This window comes from Panthera leo, chromosome B1 (genome assembly GCF_018350215.1).
Source record: "Panthera leo isolate Ple1 chromosome B1, P.leo_Ple1_pat1.1, whole genome shotgun sequence".
NCBI classification, from domain to species: Eukaryota; Metazoa; Chordata; class Mammalia; order Carnivora; family Felidae; genus Panthera; species Panthera leo.
In genome coordinates this window covers 149,876,245-149,901,600 of record NC_056682.1, presented here as the reverse complement: position 1 = coordinate 149,901,600, position 25,356 = coordinate 149,876,245, and the positions used below count along the sequence as shown (strand labels likewise).

The 25,356-nt window shown below is 36.0% G+C and overlaps 1 long non-coding RNA gene across 1 annotated transcript; it reads left to right on the top strand.

Moving 5' to 3' along the window:
• On the top strand, positions 1-23,548 carry LOC122217128. Its single transcript, XR_006201296.1, has 2 exons — positions 1-78; positions 23,184-23,548. It is a non-coding gene; the product is annotated as an uncharacterized LOC122217128 (long non-coding RNA).
• Positions 23,549-25,356: the final 1,808 nt, after the last annotated feature.

The following is a 25,356-nucleotide window of genomic DNA, read 5'->3' as shown; positions in this document are numbered from 1 at the left end:
CTGCAAACCAGGAGGTGGGACCTCACCAGATACCGAATCTGCTAATGCATTAATCTTGGACTTCTTACCTCCAGAACTGTGAGGAATAAATTTCTGTTGTGTAAGCCACCCAGACTATGGTTGTTTAAGCCACCCAGAATAAGACAACTTTAATCCAAGTGTTGTTCTCTCCCCATGTACTTTCTTCCACACTATTTGTGTTAGGGTTCTCCAGAGCAACATAACATATAGAGATATATATATAGGATACATAGGATATATGTAGAGATATAGATATTTATTATAGGAATTGGCTCTTACAATGACAGAGACTGAGAAGTGCCACAATCAGCTATCTGCAAGGTGGAGAACCAGGAAAGCCAGTGGTGTGTCATTCCAAGTCTGAAGTCTTGAGAATCAGGAAGCTAATGGTGTAAAGTCACAATCTGAATCCAAAATCCTGAGAACCAGGTGCCCCAGAGTCCAAGGGCAGGAGAAGATGGATGTCTCAGCTCAAGCAGAGAGAGAAAGAGAATTTGTCCTTCCTTAGCCTTTTTGTTCTATCTGGACCTCTAAACATGCCCACCCACTCTGGAGAGGACCATCTGTTTTACTTAGTTCATCACTCAAATGCTAATCTCTTCCAGAAACACCCTCACAGGCATACCAGAAATAATATTATACTAGCTATCTACATATCCCTTAGCCTAGTCAGGTTGACACATAAAACTAACCATCCCACTATTACTCAAAGCCATCTTCCACCACAGCAATGCGGGGTCACAGGGAGTGAGGTGAATCAGAATAATCTCCAGCATTTTTCTGATAGAGATACCAAAGAAAACACAGCATGTGAAAGAGTATAAAACTAGAACAGGCCATCTACCTATTTTTCAGTAGGAGAGATTGAAAGATGTACATAGAGAGAGAAAGAAAGACCCAGAATGCTCTCTTCTCAGAGCTGAATCTCAGTTTCTAGTCCCGAGTCTCTACTTCCTGCAGTTTTTCCTTCTAGTGAACTGCTACAATATCCTCCCAATAACATCAGCCAATATTTTTTTCTTTCTGCTAGAATTGGGTGGGGGTCACCTGGAAGTAAAAGTGACTGGACATTTCAGTGCTTTCTTATTATTGGAGCACCCTGTGGAATTAGAGGTATAGCAGCATCAGTGGGGTTAGAGTGAAACACCAGTGGGAGAACACATTTCTAACATGGTGGGAAGTCTGGATGTGTGATTTCTCAGTGAGTCAGTGGAGATGCAGCAGCTGATATTTTGATAAACAAAGGTATCTTACAAATCACCTTAACCTTGATCATAAAAAATCCATTGGTTACCAAAAAGTTACTTTAACTCTGTTGCCCAATTGCAATTCATTAATTGTTTTAATGCAAAAAGACGACTAAGAAAACATCAATGATACCACTTCACATCTACTTGGATGGCTATAATTTTTAAAAATACAGAAGATAAAAAGTGCTGGCAAGGACATAGACAAATTGGAACCCTAGTGCATTGCTGCTGGGAATGTAAAAATGTAAAATGGTGTGTCTGCTGTGGAAAACAATTTAGTCGTTTCTCAAAAAGTTAAACATAAAATTTCCAATAACACAGACATTCCACGCTGATGTATATACCCAAAAGAACTGAAAGCAGTGGGATTGGGTAACTGTCCACAGGGCTGCTGCAGCAAATCACTGCAAACTTGGTGATTTAAAACAACAGAAATGTACTCTCACTGTTCTAAGTGGCTAGAAGTCTGAAATCAAGGTGTCAGCAGGGCCACACTCCCACTGAAGGCTCTAGGGGAGCATCTCTCTTGGCCTTTTCCAGCCTGTGGTAGCTGTTGACATCCTTTCTTTAGCCTCCCTAGCGTAACTCCAATCTATGCCTCCATCTTTATGTGGCGTGGGTGTCATTTTCTATCTTTTAGAAAGACACTAACATTGGGTTTAGGGCCCACCCTAATCCACTATGCTCCCATCTCAATCCTTAACTTTTTAAAAGTTTATTTATTTATTTTGAGAGAGAGAGAGAATAAGCAGAGGAGGGGCAGAGAGAGATAGCTCAGAGCCTGACCCTGGCTCGATCTTACAAAGCATGAGATCATGACCTGAGCCAAAATCAAGAGTGGGATGCTTAACTGAGACACCCAGGTGCCCCACAATCCTTAACTTAATTACATATGCAAAGATCTTATTTCCAAATGAGATCAATCCTGAGGTTCCAAGTGGACATGAATTTAGGGGACACTATGCACCCTGTACACTTATGAAGGGAATAGGCCTCAGAGAGATTTGGATTCAAAGTCCCAAATCTTCCCCTTTCTAACTCTGTGACCTTAGCAAGGCATGTCTTTCTGGGTCTCAACACTGGAAATGTTAATTATATTCTGTTATAATATTTTGATATGATTTTAAGTGTTTAATTATATAACTAAAAAGGGAGGAAAATCAAGTAGTGGAAAAGAGACAACACTTCATGATTTTTTTCTTTTTTAGATATTCTGAAGAGTTTAGTATTAAAAATTGTGACATTTTTGGTCCCCAGATGATATAGACTAATAAAGATAATGAATATATTGCTGAAATACATACTTGAAGGAGTTAATTTAAATAATAAAATTCAATACAATTAATGGCATTTTCAGTGTCATCAAAACTGTTTTTGCTGATCTCTCATTCCAAATCCTGTTTTGAATTTATTTCCTCTAAATAAGTATTAACCAGTATGAAATGATACTATCTTGTAATCACTTTTGTGGGCTGAATTGTGTCCCTGAAAAGTTCATCTATTGAAGCCCTGACCCCCAATACCTCAGAATGTGACTGTATTTGAAAATAAACCTTTAAAGAGGTAATTAAATTAAAATGGGGTCAAAAGAGTGGGCTCTAACCAAATATAACTAGCATCCTTATTACAAAGAGGAATTTGGACACAGATACACACACAGAGGAAAGACCATATGAAGACACAAAGACCCCATCTACAAGCCAAGAGAAAAAATCAACCCTGTTGACACATTGATCTTTTTGCCTCCAGACCTGTGAGAAAATTAATTTCTCTTCTTTAAGCTGCCCAGTCTGTGGTACTTTGTTATCACAGTCATAGCAAACTGATCCACTTGCCATTTATTTTTTATATATCACACTAAAATCTGAACATATTCATAATTTTCTCTACGATCAAGAACTAACTACTCTTTTAGGAAATGCTACATGGGTTGTAATGTAAGCACTGTCTGGATACATGGCTGGTGTTTCATTGAGCCCATCTGATGTTCCAGAACAAAGTGAATTTTGCCTTAAAGATAAATCTAAAACTCTGCCTTTTAGGATATAGAACACCAACCTTGACTTTACTTTTTTTTTTTCCTTCAGTCTTTGTTCACTAAGATTCAAAAAAATCCCAAAGTCTAATCTCATGCAGGGATACGCTGTCACGTTACTATGGAAATTTAGAGAAAGGAGAGCTCACATCTGGTCAGGGGGTGGGGAACGTTCCATTGAGGGGGTGATATTCAAACAGACCCCCTAACAATGAGACCAGCAGCAATTCATAGGCAGTATATTCTAGCTGGAGATAAAAGATTAAGAAAATCAATGAAGTCTGAAAATGTTGGTGTTTGGAGAACTTGAGATAATATCATTTCATTGAAGCATGTATATGTGTATAGAGGTAATAAATAAAAACAAGAGTATTCTAGAAACCAATTATTGAAGATTATTATAAAGCTAAAGAATTTGGATATAAAAAACCAGTGCATTTCAACAATTCACCTGAGATGTTTGTTAAAAATGCAGTTTCTTGAGCCTTATTCATGATTAAATAAGTCAGAATCTCTACCAGTGGGTCTCCAGAGCATGCATTTGTAGCTAGCTCCATGGGTGTTGTTTGTCACACTGAAACGTGAGAACCATTGCAAAAGGTGGTAGGACACTATTAAATGGCCCTGAAAATTTTTGAGCAAGGGAATAACCAAATTATGTCTATGTCTTAGGATGATTAATCTAGTAGCTATCGGTAACATGGCTATAATAAAGGAGATATTACAGACAAGGCAGGAGACAGGTTTGGGAGGCTGATGCAACAGTCTAGGCAGAAAACAAGGCTAGGATAAGGCTGGATATAAAGGGCCTATTTGTCATTTGAAATACATGACAAAACAGAACTGCAGAATTTTATAATAATCATATATAAGAGGATGAAAGAAAGGAAGCATCTGGAAAGACTAAGGTTGCAAGCCTAAGTAGTTTAGGTAATGTTAATTACAGGTAGGGCAGTCATAAGGAAAATCTTGTTGGGCTTTTAACCACGCATGATGGATTCAGACTGGGACATGTTGAGTTTGAGATTTTAGTAGGCATCCAGAGCAAGACATTCAACTGGCAGTGTGAAATATAGACTAGAGTCCAAGAGTGAAGTAAAAGCTCAAAATACAGATTCAACATTTATCTGGCTAGAGATGAAGCAATCTGGGTGGATGACTCTTGGCTATTGTCTACCCAACACAGGCCCTAGGGGAAAGTCATACAGAACCCATGGGTTTAATGAGAATTTGTAAGTTATAAACTGAAATTGTATTATTATTATTTTTTAAAAAATGTTTTTAAGGTTTATTTATTTTTGAGAAAGACAGAGTGCTAACAGGGGAGGGGCAGAGAGAGAGGGAGATACAGACTCTGAAGCAGGCTCCAGTCTCTGAGCTGTCAGCACAGAGCCCAATGCAGGGCTCAAACTCATGAATTGTGAGATCATGACCTGAGCCAAAGTTGAACATTTAACCGACTGAGCCAGCCACCCAGGCACCCAGAAATTGTATTATTAATGATATAATTTCTTGCAATGTTAAGGATAGCTTACACTATGATCTGTAACTAAAATTACATCTCTGGGCCTTCTACATTACGTTTATTTTAAAGCTAAAACAAATAGCCTTCACAATATAATTTTAATGAATATTACACTTTTCAGTATAGAATCAAGTTACAGTAAAGGCTAAAGAAATGTATCTCTTGGGGCCTACCATTCCTTACTATTTCCAGTATCTTCTGAGTTCATCTGTAAAAAAAACACTTCTTTTCTGGAGTGCATTCTCAAGTTTCTTCATATGATGTCTAATGGTCACAAACTTTTTTAATGTTTTCATTTTAACAATCAATCTTACCTTCACTTGATTACATGGCTATGTATAGATTCTAAGTTCAAAATCATTATATCTCAGGCTTGGAAGAAATTTTCCTTTTCTTACCAGCCCACTATTGTTGATGAGATGTCTGAAATTGATTCTTATTCCTTTGTAAGGCTCTTGTTCTATTTCTCTCTGAAAGCTTCTAGAATTTCCTTTATTATCCTTAAGAGATCAGAAAATGTTGTCAAAATGTTTCTAGGTGCATCTTTTCAAATTCTTTTCTTCTTGGCTCTTAGCAGATTCTTTCAGTATGAAAACTTTTCTTTCTTTAACTCAGGAAAATTGTCTGCCATTATTTTTCTCCTTTCCAGTCTGTTCCTTCTTAATGGAATTCCTACAAATGCTGTACCTGCTAAATCTATCTACCATGTCCCTTAACTTTTCTGTATATTTCTCTTATTATCTCTGTCTTTCAGATTGCTGATTGGTTTTTCAACCATGTCCTTTTTAGTATTTAGCATGCCTACAGAATATTTAAATTACTAATAACTCTTTTTTATTCCCTGGCAGGTTTTTTTTTTCAACAACACTGATGCTTATTTTGTGGATCCAATTTCTTCTTTAATACTTCCAAAGATACTAACTAGAATTTTTCTTTTTTTAGATTTTTTTCTCTTACCGGAATTGTTTTCTCTCTTGTTGGTTGTTGGGCCAGTTCATCCTGATCTTTTTCATGCCAATTTTTTTTACTGCTGTGTGGTTTTCTTCTGCAGTTTGGTTGTTCTTTCTCCCTAATAATCCTTTCATTTGAGGAGGATAGTAGCCTCCATGTAGAGGAAGGGACACTTGTCAATAGCAAGCTTCCCTTCAGGGTGTAGCCTTGGAACCAACCAACAGTCAGACAGAGCTGCCATTTGAAAAAATAAGGACACAGAGTATTTAGCATTTTAACCCATAAATGCAGCCACCTATTCTTTTAATTTTCATCTGTATCTATTTTGGGGGATCCAAGCTGTGTTCTACTTTTTTCTCAGGATCCAGTACCTAAACCTGGAACTGCTCAAGTATCTCCTCCATTCTGGGGGGTGGGGGGTGGTGGAATGTGTGGTGCTTAGTCTATTATCTTGAATTAGGAAACTTTTAGTTTCTTAACAATACTCTTTTAACCAGTAGGCATGATTAAAGTTAGATAATATTCAGATACTTTGCCTTGTATTCAATAGCAACAACAAAATTCCTTGTTGCTGCTTCTTATCATCATCATGAAGAGACTTTATTCTTTAGAGTGGTTTTAGGTATACAGAAAAATTGAGTTTAAAGTACAAAAAATTCCTACATGCCCCCTCTTCTGACAGAAGTTTCTTCTATTATTAATGTCTTGCATTAGTGTTTTATATTTGTTACAGTTGATAAATGAACAAACACCAAGTTATATCACTGTTATACATACATACATGTATGTATCTATGTTTTATATATATATATATATATATATATATATATATATATATATATATATATAAAACAAAGTGATCACCACAATTAATCTAATTAACACCTGTCAACATACATTATTATTATTTTTTGGGGGGGGCACCTGGGTGGCTCAGTAGGTTGAGCGGCCAACTTTGGCTCAGGTCATGATCTCTCAGTTCGTGAGTTAGAGCACCGTGTCAGGCTCTGTGCTGACAGCTGGGAGCCTAGAGCCTGCTTCTGTTTCTGTGTCTCCCTCTCTCTCTGCCCCTCCCCTGCTTATGCTCTGTCTCTCTTTCTCTCTCAAAAATAAACATAAAAGTTTTTTTTTATTTTTTTCTTGCAATGAGGACTTTATAAACATCTGTTAACAACTTTCAACTGTGCAATACAGTATTAACTATAGTTACCATGCTGTACACACGTCCCCATGACTTATTTTGTAGCTGGAAATTTTTACCTTTTGACCCCTTCCACTCATTCACCGACCTCTCATCCCCCACCTCTGGTAATCACCGATCTGTTCTCTGCATCTATGAGGCTGGTTTTGATTGTTTTTGTTTTAGATTCCACTTCTAAGTGAGATAATGTGATATTTCTCTTAAGGTTCATTCTTGTTGAAAATGGTAAGATTTCCTTCTATTTGGGGGCTGAATTCTACTCTATAGATAGATAGATACATAGATAGAATCTATATAGATTATATATATATAGATATAGATATATAGATATCTATTCTATAGATATAGATATAGAATTCTATTCTATATATCTATATCTATATATATATACCACATTTTCTTTATCCATTCATCTATCAATGGACATTTACTTTGTTCCCCATATCTTAGCTATTGTAAATAATGCTGCAATGAATATGAGGGTGCATACCTTTTTAAGTTAGTGGTTTTGTTTTCTTCAGATAAATATCTGCAGTAGAACTGCTAGATCATGTGGTAGTTCTATTTTTAATTTTTTTTTAAAAGAAAACTCCATTCTATTTTTCATAGTAGATAACTAATTTACATTCCGACCAATAGTATGTAAGAGTTCCCTTTTCTCCACATCCTTGCCAACATGTATTTCTTATCTTTTCAATAACAGCCATTCTAACATGTGTGAGGTGATATCTCATTGTGGTTTTTATTTGAATTTCTCTGATAGTTGGTGATGTTGAGTTCATGTACCTGTTGACCAGTTGTATGTCTTCTTTGGAAAAATGTCTATTTTTATATATTTATTTTATTTTATATATTTATTTATTTTATATATTTTTAAAATGTCTTCTGCCCATTTTTAATCAGATTTGGGTTTTTTGCTATTGAGTTGTATACCATTACCGTGCATTCTTATAGCACTTTATCGTTTACAAAAACCTTTAGTTGCATCATTTAATCATCAGATAGCAGGTGTCCAGTAAATACTTTTGGATCATTGAATGAATTAAGCAGCTGTTTATGAGCTACAATTGGATTGTAATTAAACGCAGATGGCAGGACAAAAATATTAAAATAACTATCCTTCTTAAGTTCAGTATGTATCATTTGCTAAATTACCTATTCCAGACTACTAATAATTCCTTGGTATCTTGATAGGGTTGATCTGCTTCACTGGAGTGAGAATCTGATATCTAAAATTTTCTCTCCTTCTGGCTCATCAGGCAACATGACTAAGCACATAATCATAATTTTTTTAAAAACACCTAAAATTGGGGCACCTGGGTGGCTCAGTCGGTTAAGCGTCCGACTTGGGATCAGGTCACGATCTCGCGGTATGTGAGTTCGAGCCCCGCATTGGGCTCTGTGCTGACTGCTCAGAGCCTGGAGCCTGTTTTGGATTCTGTGTCTCCCTCTCTCTCTGACCCTCCCCCATTCATGCTCTGTCTCTCTCCATCTCAAAAATAAATAAATGTTAAAAAAAAAATTTAAAAAAACACCTAAAATTATACTTTATCAAAATATTGTTTTTATAACCCCACTAAATTGTAGCAACATCTGGCACAAATTATTAAAACTAGTTTTACTAAAAATATGCTCTTTATATTACCCACATTTGAATCATATGAAACATTGCTTTTGAAGGCCTACTCTGTGCTAGGAAAGTATATTCTAACTAGCAAATATTTGTGCTAAGATTTTAGGAAATTTGGTGGGAAGGAATTGCCAGAATTACCAGAGGAAGAAAATGCTCAAATATTAAGAGACTAATAAGATATCTTATACTACGTAAATCCTTCATACTAACAGCATCAGTGGTTTGTGACCTACATTTTCTGATGTGTAAGATTCTCTGAGGGAAATCAAAAAGTATTCACTCATAGAGGTCTGATCTAAAAAGCTGATCTATCATTGGGTAGAAATCCAACCACAATGGTAGCTCAGAGTTTCATAACCTAACCCTGCCATAACGATTATTTGTCTAAGTCCTTTAACTCTGATGGATTTTATACGACAATGTGGGAAGAGAGTCTGTATCTTGATTGCTGAGAAAAAAACTTTTGCCATGTTGTGCCCTATTTTTTTTTTTTTTTTTTTTTTTTAGCATTTATTTATTTGAGAGAGAGAGTGCAAGCAGGGGAGGGGCAGAAAGAGACAGAGACACAGAATCCAAAGCAGGCTACAAGCTGTCAGCGCAGAGCCCAATGTGGGGCTCAAACTCACAGGAGGCAAGATTATGACCTGAGCCGAAGTTGGACGCCTAACAGGTGGAGACACCCAGGCGCCCCATCATGTCCTATTCTTAAGAGGCCACTAGAGGAAAAATATGGCAATAGCCAAATAAGGAAACTATTATTCTTTTCTTTTTGTATATGTTCTGCATGTTATGGCCTGATTACAGAATAATCAGGATGCGCCAAAAAAAGAACTATGAGTTCCAGAAGGCCAAGAATATCAGAATAATATGAAGCCTGGGAATATTGAAGTAGTAGGAGTGTGTATAAAGAAGCCCACTGTCATAGTCTTAGAGATCATTCTGATCTTTAACCATCATAACCTTGGCAAAGGAACACAAAAAGATTTGGTGGGAAGGAAATGAGTTTGTCGACTTCATATACCAACTACTAACCCTAATGTTGCTATGCAGTGAATTTTAACCTATTAAACTTCTTAATATAAGTCAAGAACCTTCACACGATATAAGATTTAGCGCCACACTTCCGTAATCTTTAAAAAGTAGAACAGAAGAATATTCCTTAACATTACAAAGAATATTAAGAATATCTATCTTTTTAAAAAATTTTTTAATGTTTATTTATTTTTGGGAGAGACAGTGACAGAGTGTGAGCGGGGGAGGGTCAGAGAGAAATCCAGACAGAATCTGGAACAGGATCCAGGCTCTGAGCTGTCAGCACAGAGCCCAACGCGGGGCTGGAACTCACAAACTATGAGATCATGACCTGAGCCAAAGCTGGATGCTTAACCAACTGAGTCACCCAGGTGCCCCTAAGACTATCTATCTTAAACCAGTATCTTAACAATGTACAACAATGTACATTACTGTTATTTTATTTATTGTTAATATTTTTTAAATTTACATCCAAGTTAGTTAGCATATAGTGCAACAATGATTTCAAGGGTAGATTCCTTAATGCCCCTTATCCATTTAGCCCATCCCCCTCCCACAATCCCTCCAGTAACCCTCTGTTTCTTCTCCATATTAGAGTCTCTTATGTTTTGTCCCCCTCTCTGTTTTTATATTATTTTTGTTTCTTTTCCCTTGTGTTCATCTGTTCTGTGTCTTAAAGTCCTCATATGAGTGAAGTCATATGATATTTGTCTTTCTCTGACTGACTGATTTTGCTTACAATAATACCCTCTAGCTACATCCACGTAGTTGCAAATGGCAAGATTTCATTCTTTTTGATTGCCGAGTAATACTCCATTGTATATATATACCACCTCTTCTTTATCCATTCATCCATAAGTGGACATTTCAGCTCTTTCCATACTTTGGCTATTGTTGATAGTGCTGCTATAAACATTGGGGTGCATGTGCCCCTTCGAAACAGCATACCTTTATCCCTTGGATAAATACCTAGTAGTGCAATTGCTTGGTCATAGGGTAGTTCTATTTTCCATTTTTTGAGGACTCTCCACTGTTTTCCAGAGCGGCTACACCAGTTTGCATTCCCACCAGCAGTGCAAAAGAGATCCTCTTTCTCCACATCCTCGCCAACATCTGTTGTTGCCTGAGTTGTTAATGTTAGCCATTCTGGCAGGTATGCAGTGATATCTCAGTGTGGTTTTGATTTGTATTTCCCTGATGATGAGTGATGTTGAGCATTTTTTCATGTGTTGGTTGGCCATCTGGGTGTCTTCTTTGGAGAAGTGTCTATTCATGTCTTTTGCCCATTTCTTCAATGGATCATTTGTTGAGTTTGAGAAGTTCTTTATAGATTTTGGATACTAACCCTTTATCTGATATGTCTTTTGCAAATATCTTCTCCCATTCTGTCAGTTGCCTTTTAGTTTTGCTGATTGTTTCCTTCACTGTACAGAAGCTTTTTATTTTGATGAATAGTTCATTTTTGCTTTTGTTTCCCTTGCCTCTGGAGACATGTTGAGTAAGAAGTTGCTGCAGCCAAGATCAAAGAAGTTTTTGCCTGCTTTCTCCTCAAGAATTTTGATGGCATCCTGTCTTACATTTAGGCCCTTCATCCATTTTATTTTTGTGTATGGTGTAAAAAAGTGGTATTCGTTCATTCTTCTGCATGTCACTGTCCAGTTTTCCCAGCACCACTTGCTGAAGAGACTGTCTTTACTCCACTGAATATTCTTCCCTGCTTTGTCAAAGATTAATTGGCCATACGTTTGTGGGTCCATTTCTGGGTTCTGTATTCTGTTCCATTGATCTGAGTGTCTGTTCTTGTGCCAGTACCATACTGTCTTGATGATTACAGCTTTGTAATACAGCTTGAAGTCTGGATTGTGATGCCTCCTGCTTTGGTTTTCTTTTTCAAGATTGCTTTGGTTATTCTGGGTCTTTTCTGGTTCCGTGCAAATTTTAGGATTGTTTGTTCTAGCTCTGTGAAGAATGCTGGTGTTATTTTGGTAGGAATTGCATTGAATGTGTAGATTGCTTTGGGTAGTATCGACATTTTAACAATATTTGTTCTTCCAATCCATGGGCATGGATATTTTTCCATATTTTTGTGTCTTCTTCAAATTCTTTCATAAGCTTTCTATAGTTTTCAGTGCATAGATTTTTCACCTCTTTGGTTAGATTTAGTCCTAGGTATTTTACAGTTTTTGGTGCAATTGTAAATGGGATTGATTCCTTGATTTCTCTTTCTGTTGCTTCATTATTGTAAAGGAATGCAACCAATTTCTGTGCATTGATTTTATATCCTGTCACTTTGCTAAATTCACAGATCAGTTCTAGCAGATTTTTGGTGGAATCTTTAGGATTTTCCATATAGAGTATCATGTCATCTGCAGAGTGAAAGTGTGACCTCCTGGCCAATTTGGATGCCTTTTATTTCTTTGTGTTGTCTGATTGCAGAGGCTAAGACTTCCAATACTATGTTGAATAACAGTGGGAAGAGTGGACATCCCTGTCTTGTTCCTGACCTTAGAGGGAAAGCTCTCAGCTTTTCCCCATTGAGGATGATATTAGCATTGGGGTGTTCATATATGGCTTTTATGATCTCGAGGTATGCTCCTTCTATCCCTACTTTCTTGAAGGTTTTTATCAAGAAAGGATGCAGTATTTTGTCAAATGCTTTCTCTGCATCTATTGAGAGGATCATGTGGTTCTTGTCCTTTCTTTTATTGATGTGATTAATCACGTTGATTATTTTGCGGATATTGAACGAGCCCTGCATCCCAGGTATAAATCCCACTTGGTCATGGTGAATAACTTTTTTAATGTATTGTTGGATCTGGTTGGCTAACATCTTGTTGAGGATTTTTGCATCCATGTTCATCAGGGAAATTGGTCTATAGTTCCTTTTTTTAGTGGGTGTTCGTCTTAGACTCAAGGTAATGCTGGCTTCATAGAAAGAGTTTGGAAGTTTTCCTTCCATTTCTATTTTTTGTAACAGCTTCAAGGGAATAGGTGTCAACTCTTCCTTAAATGTTTGGTAGAATTCCCTTGGAAAGCCATCTGGCCCTGGACTCTTGTTTTTTGGCATATTTTCAATTACTAATTTGATTTCTTTACTGGTTATGGGTCTGTTCAAATTTTCTATTTCTTCCTGTTTCAATTTTGGTAGCATATATGTTTGTAGGAATTTGTCCATTTCTTCCAGGTTGCCCATTTTATTGGCATATAATTGCTCATAATATTCTCTTATTATTGTTTTTATTTCTGCTGTGTTGTGATCTCTCCTCTTTCATTCTTGGTCCTTTCCTTTTTCTTTTTGATCACACGTTACTTTTAAAATCAGAGACAAAGCTTTGTTCTGATAATTCTGGCCAAAGTACTTAAATGTAAAACCTAAACCTCTCATAAGAACCCTCTTATAAAAGAGAAAAAATAAACACACACACACATGCATATACTTCCAAATTCAGTCCAGATGTAGATCCTAAAATAGTCCTATAACCTAGCTATAGCCCCTCTTAGCCACAGGATGAAAGATATTGAAGAAGACACAAATAGAAAGATACTCCTTATTCATGGATTGGAAGAATTAGCATTGTTGAAATGATTATCTTACCCAAGGTCATCTATAGATTCAATGCAATTCTTACCAAAATTCCAATGGCATTTTTCACAGAAATAGAAACAACAATCCTAAAATTCATATCGAACTATCAAAGACCTCAAATAGCCAAAACAATCCTGGGAAAGAACAAAGCTGGAGGCCTTACACTAAGTTCAGACTGTCTTAAAAAGCTATAGTAATGAAAACAGTATGATATTGCATAAAAATAGACTCATAATCCAATGGAACAGAATAGAAAGCCAAGAAATAAACCCATGCATATACATTCAACTAATCCTTAACAAGGATACCAACAATGGAGAAAAGGGGATCTCTTCAATAAATGGTTTTGAGATAACTGTATATCCATATACAAAATAATGGAGTTAAGATCTTATCTTACACTATACATAAAAATTAACTCAAAATAAAGACTTAAACATAAGGCCCGAAACTCTGTAACTTCTAGAAGAAAACATAGGGAAAAATCTTCTTGACATTAGTCTTGGCAATGATTTTTTGGGGGTTTCACACCAAAAGCACAGGCAACAAGACCAAAAATAAACAAGAGACAACATCAACCTAAAAAGCCCTGTACAACAGAGGAAAAATTCAACAAATAAAAGGCAACCTACAGAAAAAGTATTCACAAATCATATATCTGAAAAGAGTTAATAACCAAAATATATAAAGAACTCCTATAACTCAATAGCAAAACTAAATTAAGTTAAATTAACATGAAAAGAAATACAATTTAAAAATCATAAGAGGACTGAATAGATATTTTTTCAAATCTATTTTTTCAAAGATATTTTCTCAATATCACCCCTCATCAGGGAAATGCAAGTAGCCAGAGTTATCACCTCACATCCACCAGGATTGCTATTATCAAGTCAAGAAATTGCCAAGTGTTAGCAAGAGTATGAAGAAAAGGAAATCCTTGTACACTGTTGATAAGAATGTAAAACTATACAGCTTTTATGGAAAACAGTATGGAGGTTCCCAAAGAAATAAAAACAAAACTACCATACAATTCAGTAATCCCTCTTCTGAATAATAGCCAAAGGAAATGAAATCAGGATCTCAAAGCGGTATCTACACTCCCATGTATGTTGTAGCATAATTCACAATAGCCAGGATATTGAAATAACCCAAGCATCCACTGATGGATGAATGGACAGAATAATATGGTACACACACACACATACACACACACACACACATGGAATATCGTTCAGGTATTAAAAAAAAAAAAATCCTGCCATCTGCAACAACATGAACCTGGAGCACATTATGCTAAGTGAAATAAACCAGAAACAGAAAGACAAATACTGTATGATCTCACAGGTAGAATCTAAAAGAGTCAAACTCTAGAACTAGAGAGTAGAATGGTGGTAGCCAGGGGGTGAGGGGTGGGGAAAATGATATGTTGGTCAAGGGTACAGAATGTCAGTTATAAGATAAGATCTGGGGATCTAATGTACTGCATGGTTATAATTAATAATATTGTATTGTACAATTGAAATTTACTGAGAGTAGATCTAAGTGTTCTCACCATACATCCCCCAGATGGTAACTATGTGAGGTAATGTGCTAACTTGATTTTGATAATCATTTTACAATGTATACATGTTATATATCAAGTTGTACACCTTAAAAATACATCAGTGTGCCTGAATGATACTAAAAGCGTGATCTATAAAAGAAAAAAATTCATAATTTGATTTCATCAAAATTAAAACTTTGCTTTTCAAAAGACCCCATTAAAATGATGAAAAGGCATCCCACAGATTAGGAGAAAATATTTGCAAACCACATATCTAACACACGACTCCTATCTAAAATATATTTTTCCCATTTTATTGAGATATAATTGACATATAACATTGTATTAGTTTCAGGCATATATATTTTTAAACATTTATAATGTTTATTTTTTATAGAGAAAGAGAGACAGAGTATGAGCAGGGGAAGGGCAGAGAGGGAAACACAGAATCTGAAGCAAGCTCCAGGCTCTGAGCTGTCAGCACAGAGCCTGACACGGGGCTTGAACTCATGAACTGTGAGATCATGACTGGAGCCAAAGTCAGACACTTAACCAACTGAGCCACCCAGGCACCCCAGGTGTATATATTTTTAAATGATCAAACCTCAACATTAAAAAATCCAAATTGAAAATCGTTAAAAGACATGAAGAGACAGACATTGCACTGAAGAAGATATATGGATGACAAATAAGCATATGAAAAGATGTTCAACATCAATAGAGAAAAACAAAGACTATAATGAGATATCACTAACAGAACAGCTTTAAAAAAAAGGGGACAATAGCAAATGCTGGTGAGGATGCGAAGAAACTGGTTATCTCATATATTGATAGTGGGAATGTAAAACAGTACAGTCACTCTGGAAAATAGTTTAGTAGTTTCTTAAAAAAACTTACCATATGTATTTCCGCACATTTATTCCAGAAAAATAAAAACGTAAATTTACACAGACACAGGTACACAATACTATACCATCTTTACTTGTACCACATCCATACCAAAGAACACTACTCGGCAATAAAAAGAAATGAACTATTGGTATGTACAACAACTTGGATGGCTTTCAAGGGCATTATGTTGAGTGAAAAAAGCCAAAGGTTGTATACTCTATGATTCCTTGATGTAACACTCTGTAGGTGGCAATATTAAGAGATGAAGAATAGGGGCGCCTGGGTGGCTTGATCGGTTAAGCATCCGACTTTGGCTCAGGTCATGATCTCACGGTCCGTGGGTTCGAGCCCCGCGTCGGGCTCTGTGCTGACAGCTCAGAGCCTGGAGCCTGTTTCAGATTCTGTGTCTCCCTCTCTCTCTGCTCCTCCCCTGTTCATGCTCTGTCTCTGTCTCAAAAATAAATAAACGTTAAAAAAAAATTAAAAAAAAAAAAGAGATGAAGAATAAATGAGTGTTTGCCAGAGGTTAAGACTAGAAGGCAGGGTGGGGGGAGGAGGGGAGTTGATGTGACTATAAAGAGGCAATATAAAGGATAGCTTTGCAGTGATAGCTTTGTATCTGGATTGCAGTAGTGGTTACATATGATAAAATGAATGGAACCATACCCACACATTTTACCCATGCAAATTTTGTGTTGGACATTGTATTAATAGTTACATAACATGTAACCATTGGGGGAAATTTTATGAAAGGTACATCCATTCAGCAAGTGAATGGATAACAAAACTGGAACACTACCAGACAATAAAAATAAATTATTACAAGCATCATGAGCTTTTGTGGGAGATGACCATGATTGATTAATGGATATTAAACTTATCTTCCCAGCACAACTCTAAACTAGCAACATGTTAAGAAGTAACTATGTGCAGGCATTGGCCAACAGTGTAGGATGCAAAAAGTTAACTCCACAGTCACCTGATTTCATTCCTAAGGGCACTTTCCAACACTGAGCACAGGGAGTGGAATTCAGAGCAATGACCTCACTGGTCAAAGAAAACAGATTATATGGGGCTGTTGACAGAGCTGGAATTGTAGAGTGGGATATCAAAAAGGAAATAGAGCTTCAGAAATCTGCATGGTGCCCAAGAACAGTGTTGTGCCATAGAACTTTCCGCAATGATGGAAATATTTAATGTGCTGTCTGGTATGTAGCCACCAGTAAGTACCATGCTACTGAGTACTTGAAATGTGGCAAGTATAAGTAAGGAACTAAACATTTTGTTGACATTAAATTTAAATGGCTAGAACATATGGTTTGCGGCTACTGTATTAGCCATCATAGCCCTAGAATTTGACTGAATAAATTGCAAATATGCAGAGCAAAATTCTGTGAGCCCTTTCTAGCTTACTTCACTTTGCATAATATAGTCCCGATTGATCCATGTTGTTGCAAGTGGCATGACCTCCTTTTTTAAGACTAGCATCTATTGTATGTATATATGCCACAATTTCTTTATCCAGTCATCTGATGACAGTTTGTTTCTATATCTTGACTATGGTGAATTGTGCTATAATGAACACGGGTGTGTAAATTGCTCTTCCAGGTATTGATTCATTTCCTTTGGATATATATCCAGAAGAGTATAGAACTGCATGATACTTTTAACTTTTTGAAGAAACTCCATGCTGTTTGCCATAAAGGCTGTCCCACTTTACATTCCTACCAACAGTGTACAAGGGTTCTCTTTTCTCCACCTCCTCATCCACACTTCTGTTTTATCCTTTTGATAATAGCCATCCTCATAGATGTAAGGTGATAACTCATTGTGGTTTTGATTTGCATTTCCCTGATGATTAGTGATTTGAGCATTTTTTCATACACCTGCTGGCAATTTCTATAAATGGCATATATAAACAGACATATATAGGTCTCCTCTGGAAAATATCTCACTTATATGTGTGAAATATATATATATACACATACATATATATATATATATATATATATACACATACATATATATATATATATATATATATATATATATATACACATACATATATATACACACACACATATATAGAAAAGTAGAACACATAAAAGAGTAGAACAGTGATTACTGGGGATGGGGAAGTGAAGGAAATCAGAAGATGGTTTTTGAAAGGGTACAAAGTCGCAGCTATGTAGGATGAGTAAATTCTAGAGATGTAATTTGCAGTATAATGACAACAGTTAATAGAGAATGATATACTGAAAATTTGCTAAGAGTAGACTCCAGATGCTCTCATTATACACACAAACACACACACCAATGGAAACTGTGAGAAGACAGACATGCTAGTTGACTGCAGTACTCATCTCACTGTATATGTCAAAACACCATGTCATACACTTTAAATATACACAATTTTTATTAAAAGCAAACAAACAAAATATCTTTGTGAGGCCTGATGATTACCAGGAGCTGTGAGCTGACAGAAGTGGCAAAATATAGACACCAACCAAGGTAGAGAGCCCTTGCTGAACAACCCAGGCTTTTACTTTTAGATACAGAAAGGCCACACTTGAGGAAAGCTACTCTGTCTCTAGAGCATGGTTTTACAACCTCAGCATTACTGACATTTTTAAACAGATAATTATTTGGCATGCATGTTGGGGGTGGGAGGGGGTGTGTTCATTTTAGGATGTTTGCCAGCCTTCCTGGCCTCTACAAACTAAGTGCCAGTAGCATCCACACACATACTCACTGTAACAATCAAAACTGTTTCCAGACATTGCCAGATGTCCACTGAATCATAAAATCACCCCTGGTTGGGAATCACTGCTCTAGAGTAACAACCAATCTAAAACTATCCTAACAGACTAAAACAAATTCTCAACAGGATCATGCTGATCAATAATAATTTAACTTCCAGGGTGCCTGGGTGGCTCAGTTGGTTATGCGTCTGACCTCAGCTCAGGTCATGATCTCAGTTTGTGAGCTCGAGCCCCATACTGGGCTCTGTGCTGACAGATCCTCTGTCTCCCCTTCTTTCTGCCCCTCCCCTGCTTGTGTTTTCTCTCTAAAATAAACAAACATTAAATAATAGTAATTAATAACAATTATTATTATTTAGCCTCCTAAATAAAATTCTTTAAAAGAAGAAAAACTCAGTAAGACAAACGAAAGGTTATTTCCAGTAATACAAGTATGAAGAAGTCAAACAAAAATGGTAAAAAACTATCATTTCAAGGCACTGGAAATCAACCAAAGGTAAATAATAAGTTGAGAACTATTCCTGAAAATTGCTAGAGCTTTGGATAAAAAAAAGCTGGGAGTCTGGGATTCTTGAGTGAGGTTCTCATCCTACCTAAATTGGTCAGTAAAGATTATAGCTTTAACAGGTTGTAGCAGACTATAAAAATCAACAACTTTGCTGTAAGATGATGGACTTGATTCAGTGCAGCAGTGCAAACATACAAGTTTGCCAGTTAAAGTGGGGGAAATCAGGAATGGACCAGGAAACCTGCAGTTACTAGCCAAAAGTGTCTGTCCTAGTTCTCGGAGAGCAGCAGAGCTGCCAGAAGTTTACTTAGATGATCTTGGAAACAAGAACGAAGGGCTATGATTAGTTCTGTAAACATTCTAACTCAAATATGATGCATGCGTAGGAGAGACCCAAGAATGACAAAATGTAAAAGTCAATGAAGACTTTAGAACTGGCTGCAACACTGTATCTCCCCCATCCCACACAGGAAGCAATGGGCAGAGGGTAGAAAGTCTATAGACTCAAAAGTGTTTGATGTTAACCTCTGTTTACATCATTTCCTGATTTATATATATACTATATAAAGACAGAAGATGTAGTTTTATTCTGGATAAAAACTGAAAGAATTTTAAAAATTGAGCAGAGAGAGCAAAAGCTCCACACCACAGAGGCAACAGATTCCATAGTTTGAGTCCAGGCATGCTCCTAAGTTTAAAAAAAAAAAAAAAAAAAAAAAAAAAGAAGGAGGAGAAGGAGAAAGAGGAGGAGGAGGAGGAGGAGGAGGAGGAAGAGGAAGAGGAAGAGGAAGAGGAAGAGGAAGAAGAAGAAGAAGAAGAAGAAGAAACCTTAAATATAAAACATAATCAAGACTTGCTACAATATATTACCTAAAATGACCAATTTTCAACCAAAAATTATTAGACATGCAAAAAACAGAAAAGTATGAAACATACTAAGAGAAAAAAGCAGTAGCTAATGGTAATGGAGTCTGCATGGACCTAGATGTTAGATTAACAAATATTTGAATAAGAGATTAATAAACATGTTTAAAGAATTAAAGCGTGTGTGAATCAACAAAAAAGAAAATCTATATGTAAAAATAAAAAAATAAACATAACCAAATTTAAATTCTAGAGTTAAAAAACATAATTACTGAAATTAAAAATAAAAATCATTAGATGGGCTCAACAGCAAATGTGAGATAGCAAAGACTCATTGATTTCAAGACAATCAATAGAAAGTATCCAAAGAATTAGAAGAAAAAAAGATTGAAAAAATGAACAGATCAGAAACAAACACATGTAATGAGAGAGGAAAGAGAAAGAAGTAAAAAACTTCTGAGTAACAGCCCAAAACTTCCCAAATTTGATAAAAAACATTAACATTCAGATATAAACAGCTCACCAAATCCCTAGCAGAATAAATACAAAGAGAATGCATCTAGAAACACCACAAAGTGATAAAATACCAAAAAAATCTTCAAAGGAGCCACATAAAAATGACACATCACAAAGAACAATATACTTAACAATGGACTTCTTGTCAGAAGTGGAGGACAAAAAGCAATGGAAAAACAAACTCAATGTGCTAGAACAAAACAAACTGTAACCTTAAAATTACCTATTAAGGGAAACCATCATTCAGAAATGAAGTCAAAATAAAAGCACTCCCAGATACACAAAAATTAAGGGAATATGTTGCTAACAGACTTACCCTGTAAGAGGTACTAAAGTTCAGGCTTAAGAGAACATCACATGGTAAGTTAGATACATAGGAAGGAATGAAGGACAGTAAATATAAAAGATTGTATATATGTTTTCTCTTTTTTAATTAAAAGAGTACCATTCATTGGAGCGCCTTGGTGGCTTAGTCAGTTGGGCGTCTGACTTAAGGCTCAGGTTCAAGCCCTGTGTCGGGCTCTGTGCTGACAACTCAGAGGCAGGAACCTGCTTCAGATTCTGTATCTCCCTCTCTCTCTGACCCTCCCCTGCTCGCACTTTGTCTCTCTTAAAAATAAGTATTAAAAAAAAAAAAAAAAAGAGTATCATTCAAAACAATAATTATAACACCAAATTCTTGGAACACATAAATACACATAATCAAATATATGCATATCATAATGTAATTTATATAATAATGATGGCATAAATTAAAAGGGGAAAGAAATAAAATGATAGCAATGCAAAATTGCTAAATTTTACTGAAATGAGGTTAGTAGTAACCTCACAGAGACTGAAATAAATTTAAGATGAATAAAGAAATCTCTACAGCAACTACTAAAATAATTCAAAATATAAATCCAGAAGATTTAAAATGGCACACTATAAAGACTGTCTAAACCAAAATAAGGCAGAAAGGGAACAAAGTTATAACAAACACAACAAAAAACCCTTAAGAAGTACAGAAAACAAAATGGCAGACATAAATCCAATCTTACCAATGTTTACATTAAATGGGTGGATTAAATATTCCAATTAAAAGGCAGAGATTAGGGGCGCCTGGGTGGCTCAGTTGGTTGGGCTACCGACTTCAGCTCAGGTCATGATCTCACAGTTTGTGAGTTTGAGCCCCACATCAGGCTCTGTGCTGACAGCTCAGAGCCTGGAGCCTGCTTCAGATTCTGTGTCTCCCCCTCTACCTCTCCCTTGCTCACACTCTGTGTCTCTCAATAATAAATAAACGTTAAAAAAAAAAAAAAAGGCAGAGACTATTAGACTGGATTTTTAAAACTCCCAACTATGTGCTTTCTAAAAGAGACACGTCTTAAATTCAAAGACATAATAGTGTAAAAGGACAGAAGATATATCAAATGGTATATGTGAGACAGCTGAAGTAATTACCAATACTAACATCAGGCAAAATAAACTTTAAAATGGAAAATCTTACCAAAAAAGGTATTTCATAATGATAAATAGGTCAACACAACAGTAAAATAATAAATGAAAATGAACCTCAATAGTCTCAAAATAGATGAAGGGAAAATTGACAGAGAAGAAAAGAAAATATTCAATAGGTAGAATCAGAGGTATCAATATTCCTAATCAGTAATGGAAAGAAAAACTACACACAAATCAGTAAGGATATAGAAGACTTAATCAACAGAATATTCCAATAGCAACGGAATACACATTTCTAACACAGGAAACATTCTCAAAGACAGAACATACTGCAGATCATAAGAGTATCAATAAATGTTAAAGGACTGAAAGCATACAATCAACAGACAGAATATTCCAATAGCAACGGAATACACATTTCTAACACAGGAAACATTCTCAAAGACAGAACATACTGCAGATCATAAGAGTATCAATAAATGTTAAAGGACTGAAAGCATACAAAATATGTTTTCTGTACACATCAGGGACTAGCAAATCACACCCACATGCTGAATGAAGATCATTGCATTTCTGTATGTAAAGTTTTATCGCAACATCTATTTCATTTACTTTGTCTACGGATGCCTTCATATTTCAACAGCAGAACTGAATAGATACAATAGAAATCACAGGGCTGCACAATCTAAACCTGTGGGAAAACTTAGCAAATCTCCAAATTAGTTCAGCAAAACAAATCTGGGAAACTCAAATATTTGGTAATTATAAAAGGCACTTCCAATAACCCACTGGTCAATGAGAACAAGAAAAAATTTTAAATGTCTTGAATTAAATGACATATCAAAGTGCAGCTTTCAATGGCTGAATTAGAAAGGGAGAAAATTCTAAAATAAAAAATCTAAATACATTCACCTTAAGAAGGTAGAAAAAAAAATAAAATCCAAAGTAGAATGTACTGAATTATAAAAATCAGATCAAAAATGAATGGAATAGAAACACGAGAAAAATCAATGAAACGAAGGTTATTTTAAAAGAGTAACAAAACTGATAAATAGCAAAAAAATGACCAAAAAAAGATTAAAAAATTGTTAATAGTGTAACTTGTGCTTCAGATCCTGCACTAAGCATTTTTATATTAACTTCTAAATATTTTAAGATACATCAAATCTCAAGAAAGCTCTTGAAAGAAAAAAATATTATCTCATGCAAATCAAGTTGAAATTTAGATATAGGCAAATTCTTCAAAAACCAAACTTACCAAAATTAAAGAGGTAAGAAATATGGATATTCTGATACTTACTACTGAAGTTAAAGCCCTAATTAAAAATCTCCCCAGAAAGAAAAGTCCAGACTTGGATGGTTTTACTGGTAATTCTTTCTTAACATTTAAGAAGGAAATGTTAACAATCTTGTATACTCTTCTAGAGATTACAAAAAGAAGGAACAATGCTCATCTGGAATACTACTAAGCAATAAAACATGAATGAACAACCGATAGACAAACCACCACAGTGGATGAATCCTAGATACTGTGTTGAATGTAAGTAGTTTTATGAGTCCATGTATATAAAGTTCTAGAACAAGTAAAACCTCTTTACCATGATAAGCAGAACAATGGCCCAAGAGATAGAAGTCAGGCTGGCAGGAACTGGACAGAATAGGAACATTAAGTGGAAGAAATTTTGTGGGTTACTTAGGTATACGATGTACTTGCAAAAACTCATTGAACTGTGAGATGTAATTGTAAGTTACATCAATAAAATAAATGCTTCACTTAAAAAAAAAAAAAATCAAACCATTGCAAATTACTGAGCAAAATCTGGCCAGTCTAAGTAAAGACCAAAACACAGCTAGTCCTATTAACTCTTTGTGGGGAATAAGCTTAGAAATTCGCTGGGTTTACACCAATGGGTTAACAAGTCATTAAGAAGGACAAAGCCATAGGATGCTCACACCCAAGTTTGGGTAAACAAGATTAGGCAAATAAGGATAGAGAAGGGGGGCTAAGGCCCGCAGAATAAAGTAGGGAGGAGGTATATGAAATAAACAAGATTAGGTATTCAGGGCACAAGTGACCCCCAATTTAGTACTAGAGCAGAAAGCTGCTTTCACATAGGAGGGAAGAGTCAAGTTAGGTAAACAAGGTAATAAACAGGGCAATAGACTGCTGCGCTGCACAGAGGTGATAGGATTAACAAAAGAAAAGGTGCCTTGTTAACCCTGAGGTCACGAGTCCTATCTCATCACCTAGGCTAGCTAAGATAAACAGAAGGGGTAGGCCTCAGGTCTGCTTTTAACAACCTTCAGCAGGGCCAGGATTTTGTTTGGTATTAATCCAAACCCCTAACCCCGGATTATCTTCAAGACTCCCTTTCCCTCACGTACATGAGTACGTGAGCTAATCTTCACAGATTTATTGTCTCTTTGTGCACGTTCACCACCACGTTTGTAAGCCTTTGGATCCTAATAAAAACAGGGCAAGGACACTTATTGGGGCTCTTGTCTTTTCCCAGACATTAGCCATCTCTGGCATTTTAATCCTGCGTCCAGCTTTCTTGCTAGACAAGAAAGAACTTTAGACTTAACGTCTACAACTCTTGACCTGGGAAAGCAAGTATACCAGTTTCTCTAGTGATAAAAAGTTTATTCATTTACTAAACTCTGCAACTTTGTATGGAGACACTGAGAAGTTCATAGACAATGCCCTACCAGCTTCAAATGAAAAAGTAATACATTTGCATTGATCTTTCAAAATAAGAGCAACATTTAAAACATACTGTTCAATTATAATGATGACAAATGAAACTCAGATTTTCAGGTTAATAGAATACTTAAAATGACTACAGAAATACTGCTAGCAATTTGTTTTTGACATTTAACCATTTTATCCCCTAAATCTCTTTAGTTTCCTACATATTTTCAGTGCATCTGGTAAGAAGAAAGCCTGAGTTATTTTTTAAATCATCTTTCACACTGACTCTTTTACTTTTTTAATGATTTTTTTAATGTTTATTTGTGTGTGTGTGTGTGTGTGTGTGTGAGAGAGAGAGAGAGAGAGAGAGAGAGAGAGAGAGAGAGAGAGAAAGTGGGGGGAGGGAGGGAGGGAGGGAGGGAGGGAGAGAGAGAGAGAGAGAGAGAGAGAAAGTGGGGGGAGGGACACAGAATCCAAAGCAGGCTGCTTGCTCTGCACAGAGCCAGACACAGAGCTCGAATTCATGAACTGTGAGATCATGACCTGAGCTGAAGTCAGACTCTTACCCAACTTAGCCACCCAGGCACCCCCTGACTATCCTTTTAATAGAAAGAGGAATTCTAAGCAGAAACATTATTGTGAAACCTAAAGATTTCAGAGAGAACATGGCCCTGCCAACATTCTGATTTCAGATTTCTAGCCTACAGAATTGAGGAAATACATTTTTGTTTTTAAGCCACCAGTTTGTACTATTTTCTTACAAAGCCTTAGGAAAGTAATTCAGATGTACTAGTGATATATATACCACAGTTCCTATTACTGGATTCGTCACTTAACACTAACATTTGGAAAAGATTTTTAAATGAATGAATATATTAATCAAATCTCTTCTAAAATAGGTATGTC